Source organism: Peromyscus eremicus, chromosome 9, assembly GCF_949786415.1.
Source record: "Peromyscus eremicus chromosome 9, PerEre_H2_v1, whole genome shotgun sequence".
NCBI classification, from domain to species: Eukaryota; Metazoa; Chordata; class Mammalia; order Rodentia; family Cricetidae; genus Peromyscus; species Peromyscus eremicus.
In genome coordinates, this window is record NC_081425.1 from 86,561,288 (window position 1) to 86,569,620 (window position 8,333).

Here is an 8,333-nt window from a genome sequence, read left to right on the forward strand (position 1 = left end):
AGTTGCAGAACCAAACCCGGCTGGAGAGGCAAAGGGGGGTGGGGGGAGAAAAAAGTCAACTTTGCCTGTGCGCATGCGTGGTGAGGCTGTCCTATGACAAACTTCGCAGGATTTTAAAGCTGTACTACGGGCCGGGGTGCCGGGAGGCGGGGTACGCTCCTTCCTTGGGCCCCCTCCTCAAGGCTCCCCATCCCCCAGGCATCTGTTGAACGACGTCCACTCGGCCGCTGTTGCCTGCTCACATCCTGACTGGTTCGGCTTCTTCCAAAGCCATCGACCAGTTTAGGAGGCTGAACCCCATCTTTCCGAACCAGACCCCAAGCTGCGCTCACTGGGGCCTCTGCGGAGACGACCTCCCTAACTCTCCCGGGGATGTCTCCTTCTAACGCCCGGGGAGGGTACTTAAAGATTGAGCTTGGAGGGTAAGGTGGGCTCGAGCATCCTGCAAAGTCCCCCCCCCCCCCCCCCCCCGGTGTCCTAAAGGTTTGATAGACAGGATTGCACCTCGGACTTGAGATTCTGAGCGGCCAGGCAAGAATAGAGGTCATGCCGCTCTCGAAGATCTAGGCAGCTGCTTTCAGGTGAGAAGAGTGCAAAGTTCAGCTGAACTGGGATTCCGAACTTCTAGACAAATCAAGATAACTGAAATGGTTAAGATTTCGATTGGGCAGAGTTGGTGGATGTGCGCCACCCCAGCCTACAGCATGCCATGGGTGCCACGCTAGCTCAGTGTCTCATGGGATAGTACAATTCAATTCCTCTCCACCTTTCCCATCTTCCAAAGGTCAAGGGTGGATCTCTCTCTCTCTCTCTCTCTCTCTCTCTCTCTCTCTCTCTCTCTCTCTCTCTCTCTCTCTCTCTCTCTCTCTCTCATCCAGCGGCTTGCCCTTGGCACTGACAGTTTGCTGCTCTGGTTCCTCACCCTACCCCCATCCCTGGCAGCCCACCTTTGTGACCACACCTCCCTCAGCCTAGCTATATTTGTACCCACTGACTGAATGCCTCCCCATCATAGCATCCCTGGTCCTTTTGCTGGGAATGCAAACATGGTTTCATGAGCTATGCAAACTGCATGAGATGGATGGATGGATCTGCTCCACCCCCACCCCCACCCCCACCCCCCTTACTGACTTTCTTTTGCTAAGGATGCCTGCAGCCCTGAGGAAACCCAGAGGCTCTCAAAACTCCCCTTCACCTCTTGGGTCTCCTCTCCTCCAACCCTTTCTAGGCTTCTACCCCTGTGGGCATTTCACAATTTTTCCATGTAGCTTTAGACTTGCACACTTGAGGAAAAGGAATAAAATTTAGGGATTTTTGCATCCGGAGAATTGCTTCCAGGCACTCTCTCTTCCCTTCCCTTTCCTTCAGCTAAAGCTCTGTAGTAGCTGCAAAGATATTCCCATGCCTCCCCACCCCAACCCCAGGCCCAGGCCAGGTGTTCCCAGGCAGGCACCCAGCTCGGCCCTGGGGTAGCACATCTCCAGAATATAACTTGCCAGTGGCTGTTGAGAACAAGCAAGGAGTAGCTGTGAACTATGAACCCCAGAGCTTCCCAAAGGACAGGAAAGCCACTTTGGCACCCAAGTGCCCTGGATTCCAGAGGCAGGCCACATAAAGAAACAGGGTAGAGGGGAAATCCCCTCCACTTACAAAGCAAAACCACTGGCTGCTCAACCCTGAGCATTTTCTTTATTTTACTTAGCTATTGTCTGAGTTACCTGGATAATTTCTTGCTTCTCAACCGTTGCCTTTGTGGGTTAGATTCAGCCTTGAGGGTTCATCCCTTTATCCTCTAGTGGAAGTTGAAGCCTGGAGTCCCAGTTCCTTCCCTGCTGCTTTCTAGTTGTTCATAAGGCCTCCCAGCACCTCCATAGCTTCTGAAACACACACACACACACACACACACACACACACACACACACACACACACGCAGCCAGAAATTAGATGGTGTACTCAGAAGAAGGGCACTCAGAATGGACGAGGATGGCTTTGACATTAGAGAGTGGTAAGAATATACCAAGATGACTTGTTGCTAGACACTGACTCTTCTAGAAGAAGAAAAATAAGCTCTGAAAAATTGAGGTTTTCAAACCCCCTTTGTGGCATGCAAATTTTGACTAGACCGTTTGTAGCCATTCTTCACTTCAGTGCCAGAGACTATTCATACTTTTCACTGAAGAAATACAACACATTTGATTATTGGCTATTTCCCCAGACATCACCAATGCTATTTGAGTTATATACTATATTTTATTGCTCAAGAAAAAAATTTTGGCAAGATTTCCAGCAAGTCTATCTGGTCCCAGTGATTTCAGATAAAGGGATGAGAGCTTCTTAACTGGTGACTCAGTGGTTTCATAGAGCTATAGCACTGGAACATTGAGCTCCAAATATGCAGGACCTCAGCCCTATCCTTCAGACATGTGGCCTAAACAAACCGGAAATCCCCTGGGAGCCTTTAGTGAAGGTCTGAGGGTGGGTGCCCGGGGAAAGCTGGATTTCCTAAGAGTCAGTCCCACTGTGGGTGCCGCTTGGTTGGTTTGACTGGAAAACAAACAGATGCAAGGGGGAGAAATCAATGCCTCTCCACCTGGGAAGGCTCTGGAAGGACAGCCTCCAGTGTGTGGAAGTCCTGCATCTCCTGACAAACCATGCGGGCGTGTGTTCTCAAATTAAGTCATCTGAAGACATGCTGGCAGGGCATCGCCATGCTTCTCTCATTAAAAATGCTTTGGACTCTGCGGAACAAATAAATCAATATTTTCTGGCTGCTTTCCCAACAGAGTTCTTTTCCCAAAGCACAGTGCAAGATAAGGAATTTATGAACGACGGCATCCGTGTGCCGCCTTTTCCCAGCGGGAGAAAGCAGGGCCTGGGTTGTCATTCTGGGAAAATCTACCCTCCTTTTATGCCTGGCAAATAATGTTTTATGGCCCTGGGTTTATGGTGGGTGTTTTAATGATCTGCTGTAGAAAGCGGGTTTTCTCTCCAGTCACTAGAATTTGTCAAGAGGGCCTGGAGGCCATAAAAGAGGGCTGGACCCCAGGGACAAACAGGCTCCATCTTCTGAAATAAACTAATAAAGGGCCCCAAGATGTTTACCTCTTTGCTTCAGAGTCAAGAGCAGGAGGGCTGTGTGAGGGCCCTGCAGATGGAACTTTAAGAAGGGGACAAAGAGGCCGGAAGGGGCCAGGGGGCTTCCTCAGCACCACATGGCCACAGTCAAAGTAATCCCATCACATAATACTGCCACTGGCCACTGGCCTGTGGGGGACAAAGGCTCCCTTGAGGTTAGAGGCCATTTTTGGTCTCTGGGCAGACTCAAGGACATGTTCTAAGAACCTCAAGCTCAGCCAGGCATGGTGGCCATGGAGGCACAAACATTTAATCCCAGCACTCAGAGGCAGAGACAGGAGGATCTCTTGAGTTCAAGACCAGCCTGGTCTACAGAGTTCCAGGACAGCCGGAGCTACACAGAAAAACCCTGTCTCACAAAACCAAAACCAAAACGAAACAAAAAGATTCTCAAGTTCTATTTGCCCTGGGCCTGCTCTCCTGAAGCTCTTTCTTATGCCCAGCAGTACTTTCCCATGATCCCGAACGGATATTTTGTTCTTGTATACATTGTTGTTATTTGTCTGTTACCGTTGCTTGTTCATTTTGGGGGTGACAGAGAGAAAAAAGTGTGATTTGTTGTTGTTGTTGTTGTTCTGGTTATTGTTGGCTGGGTGACCCTATAGTAAACACATGTCCCTGTGGGTCTCATTTTTCCTCACACATAAAGCAGAGTTAAGAGAACTAGTGAAGCTGTTCCAACCATTGAGACTGTACAGAAGACCTTGGTCCACCTTGGTCCACCTCTGCCCATGGTGACTGCTTAGGAATGGCAGATGCTGTGATTTCAGCACTGCTGGTGGCTGGGTCCCTGAGGGACAATCTGAGGAAGATGGGATGGGATGCTGAAAAGGAAAGACATATGGCAGGCCATTTCAGCATGAAATGACCAGCTACATGGTGGGAGGGTTCTTTAAGGACCTGGGCAGGTAAGTGCGGGGATAGTGGTGAGGAATGAATGATGATTCCATCGGGGGTCATTTACCCAGCTCTTCCTGCCAGATGCAAGTCATGCCTTAGCTCATACTCATTGCCTTACTCCATCCTCCTCTCATGAAGTAGATATTACCTGTGGAGGAAGAATAGGGAAAACCAAAGGAGATCATAGGTCCCTAAAGCCCAAATTTTAGTGGCAGGACTTGAAATTATAGCATCTTCTGATTCACTTTCCACTGCAGGGAACACACAAATCTGCCACTCCAGAACCCCACCCCCACCCCGGCCCATGCTAGCTGAGTTTTATGGAGGCATCAGACAGAGCTTTGTTCTATCAGGAATTGGCTGACTTGAAAGCCAGAACTCACTTTCCCTCTACACATCCAGATCCAGCAGCGCCCTCCCCTCACCCCTACCCCGAGATCTTACCTTTCTTCCTTGCTTTCTGGAAACAACTTGGAGTGGGACTCCTTCCACACAATCCCATAAGTGAACCTGGTGGGCTTGAGTGCATGCTCTCACCCTGCAGCTCAGGCCATGTCTCTACCTTACTTAAAGTTCTCTGGAGTCTCCCCAGACCTTACAGATCAAAAAGTTTACCAGGTTGCAAGGCTCCTCTGGGTGTACTCTTGGTGTCTACTCTCCCACACGCACGAGATGTTCTTTCTTCATATTTGGACATCCTCACTGTCTTGGGGTCACCTCCTCCACGGACGTATTGACCTGAAGCAGTCTCATCTCTGTCTCCGTGACTCCCCACCCCTGTCCCTGCTATAGGGATGCTTTTCTCCTTCCTCCGGATCAAAAATGACCTCATTTAATTTACATGCACAGTGGTCTGTTTTCCATGTGCCTGCATGCAAATGTCAACGCGGGAGGGCAGGGGTCTCTATCTGGCTCAAGGCTGTGATTTCCCATGACTGCTCTGGTGAGCATGCTCTGAAATATGAATGAAGGGGCTGTTCTTCCCATGTCGTTGGCCTGAGTGACAAGGAAGTAGCCATTACAGTTCACCTACCTGTGAAAGACAAAGCTAGCCCTTAGAAGGTACCTCTGAGCTGCCTCGACCCTAAAGGTTGTCCCACTTTTCCTCTCAGCCTCTGTGCAAAGAGTCTGGCCAATAAGAGAAGTCATTTTCCTCTACAGAAGCCTGGCACTCCGCTTGCTTGTCTCATTACCATCGTCTCTGAGTTCTGTCCTCTGAGCTGGCATTTGCTTCTGAAAGGCAAACATCATGGCTGGTTCTGGGAGACCACCGAAAGCAACCTGCTCCGTATTTGCTGGGGGCCACCAAGAAGTCACAAACTGAGTTGAGAAGAGCACAGACTGACCATTTCCAGGCAGGAGGTAGATTTCTTAGAGAGACAGAACAAAAGGCCGGGCTGTTTTTTGTTTGTTTTTGTTTTGTTCTAGTTTGTTGTTAACCTGTTGAGCAGCTGTTAGTGTTGCATGTCTCAAGCAGTGCAGTAAGGCTTTGGAACTCTTTAGGAAACAGCTGCGCATGTGCAGATCTGGTTCTAGCTAGATCTTTGTATCGGTCAAATCAGTTCCTTCCCAGCTGGAAGCAATGATCAGCTTTTCCAGGACTACCTGTCAGGCTGACCCTGAGACAGGCTCGGCCTGGGAGACAGGCATTTCCCAGTGCCGACGAAGGTGAACATCTCTCCTCACCAGTCCCATCCCTGAGACACAATCTTTAATTATTATACTTAAATTTTATTCATTTTTAGTTGACAAATAGAAATGGTACACAGTTACAGTGCATAAATGTTGTGGTATGCATACATGTTATGGCTAAATAAAGCTACTTAACAGTTACCTAACCATCATCCTTTCTTGTGCAGAGAACTTCTTTGTTTCCTTTTGTGTCTTCTGGGGATCTAACCAGGGCTTTACTCATGCTAGGCAGGTGTTCTGTACCATACTACAACCTCAGCCTAAGAACTCTAAAATAATCTGTTCTCAGCAATTTTCGAGCATAAAATACGTTATTAACTATAATCAACATATTATGCAGTACATCTCTCAAATTTTTTCCCTTGTATAATCGAAATTTTGTATCCTTTGATTGACATCTCCCCCAGCTCCTCTTTGACCTCAACCCTGGTGTGTTGGTCAACTTTTCATTGTTAGGATTAACTGTCTGAAAACTAAGGAGGAAGGTCCACTTAGGCTTACACATTCATGGCTCTCTGTACATAGTTGGGTGGGTCTGTTGCTTTAGGCCTGAGGTGAGGTAGAGCATCATCATAGGGAGGCACTGGCAAGGTAAAGCTGCTCACATCAAAGCAGCTGGTAGGGAGAGTCTTAGTCAGCGTTCTTTTGCTGTGAAGAGACATATGACCACAGCAACTCTTTTTTTGTTGTTGCTTTTGTTTGTTTGTTTGTTTGTTTTTGTTTTGTTTTTTCGAGACAGGCTTTTTCTGTGTAGCTTTGGAGCCTGTCCTGGTACTCACTCTGTGGACCAGCCTGGCCTTGAACTCACAGAGATCTGCCTGCCTCTGCCTTCCAAGTGCTGGGATTAAAGGCGTGCACCACCACCACCCAGAAACCACAGCAACTCTTATATTGGGAAACATTTAATTGGGGTAGTGGCTTACAGTTTCAGAGGTTTAGTCCATTATCATCATGGTGGGACGTGGCAGCACGCAGGCAGATGTGGTGCTGAAGAAGGAGCTAAGAATCCTACATCTTCGTCCTCAGACAACAGGAAGTTGACTGACACTAGGCATGGCTTGAGCAGAGGAGACCTCAAAGCCCGCTCCCCCACTCCCCAGTGACACATTTCCTCCAACAAGGCCAGGCCTACTCCAACAAAGTCACACCTAATAGTGCCACTCCCTACAGGGACCATTTTCTTTCAACTACCACAGGTGACTGGGACAAGATACATCAATGGCCTACTTCCTCCAATAAGGCCTCACCTCTTACACTTTCCACTACTTCCCTATAGTTCATTCAGCTGTGATCATGACAGGTTAATACACCGGTCCAGTCACCTCTGAACACTGTTGCACTGGGGATCATTGTCTTCAACTCATGAACCTTTGGGGACCATTCCAGATTCAAATTATAAGAACTTATGACCATTATTCTCTATGGTACTTCTAGAAATCTGATTTTAAAAAAAAATACACATGTAAGTAAGATCATGCATTATTTGTCTTTTTGTGGCTGGGTTTCTTCAGTTCACACAGTGTCCTCTAGGTTCATCATGTACTCAATGACAATATTTCTAAAGACAGAAAGGTATTTCATCATGCATGTGTGCCCTGTTTGTTTTCTTTCTTATTTATTTATTCTACAGTACTGGGAAATAGACCCAGAGCCTCACACACACTAAACAAGTGCTGTATCTTCGGGGCATACACCCAGCTCATATGATACTTTCACAATTCTGTCATCTAAGTCATCTTCTGATGACTACTTAGGTTGATTCAGTATCTTGGCTATTTTGTTGCTCTGAACAGAAGAGTTCAGACATTAGTTACTGATTTCAGTGTGTGTGTGTGTGTGTGTGTGTGTGTGTGTGTGTGTGTGTGTGTGTTTTACTGGGTTACATGTGTGGTGGTTTGAATGAGAATGACCCCCTTAGGCTCATAAATTTGAATACTTGGATTCTCAGTTGGTGGAACTGTTTGGGAAGGTTTAGGGTGTGTGGCCTTGTTGGAAGAAGTGTTTTATGGTGGTGGTGGGGTGTAGCTGAGGTTTCAAAAGCCTACACTATTTCCAGTTAGCTCTCTCTGCCTACTGCATGCAGATAAGAGTATAAGCTTACTACTACTGCTCTAGCACCATGCCTACCTGCCTGTTGTCATGCTTCCACCATGGTCATGGTCTCACTCTCTAAAACTGTGAGCCTAAATAAATCTTGTCTTCTGCTGTGGGATGTCCTGTATGTTGTAAATAAATAAAATGCTGATTGGCCAGTAGCCAGGCAGGAAGTATGGGATAGGCAGAACAAACAGAGAGGAGAGGCTGGGAGGTGGAAGTCTGCAGGAGACACCAGCCTGCCGTCCAGGGAGCATCATGTAAAGGCAGCAGGTAAAGCCACAGAACACGTGGCGACATAGAGATTAACAGAAATGGGCTGAGTATATTAGTAAGAGATAGACAATGGTAGGCCTGAGCTAATGGCCGAGCAGTTTAAATAATATAAGCATCTGTATGTTTATTTTATAAGTGGGCTACAGGACTGCCGGGGCTTGGCAGGACCTGGAGAGAAAAACTCTAGCTACAGTCTTCTATAAGTTACTTCAGTCATAGTGTCTCTTCACAGCAA